Here is a 443-nt window from a genome sequence, read left to right as displayed (position 1 = left end):
TCCACAGCTTTTGGTTGTATTTAATTTCTTGAAGTCACAGGCTCTCTAGCATGACAAACATTACCCACAAATACTTGTGTGTAAGAAATACAGGTATATCCCTGCCTCCTGGAACTCAGCTCCTCCCAAAACATTGCCTGCACCAAACATTAAAAATCATCAAGTAAGCCAGAGAAGCCGAGTAAGCTGGCATTAGATAACATGAGCAGCCTGCAGCCTCACTGCTTTCCTCATAGGGGATTTCACTCATGCAGCCTTTTTTTTTTTTTTAGCCACAGTTCTAAAAAGCTTGGTTTTCCACTTTCTACAAAAACAGCACCTTGCAGTGTGGGGCCTAGAACCTTAGAAGGGGATAAATAAGTCTTCTGTTGGCCACATATACGAGTAATACTAGTCCATACTCTTCCCTTCGTGTTAAATAAAAAGTTACCTGCAGTATCAGC

The sequence above is a fragment of the Lynx rufus genome, unplaced genomic scaffold, assembly GCF_022079265.1.
Source record: "Lynx rufus isolate CCGP_SWC_20201006 ecotype Redwood Valley unplaced genomic scaffold, mLynRuf1.p SCAF_2, whole genome shotgun sequence".
Taxonomy (NCBI): domain Eukaryota; kingdom Metazoa; phylum Chordata; class Mammalia; order Carnivora; family Felidae; genus Lynx; species Lynx rufus.
The sequence above is the reverse complement of the archived record's forward strand: the minus strand, read 5'-3'. Positions refer to the sequence as shown.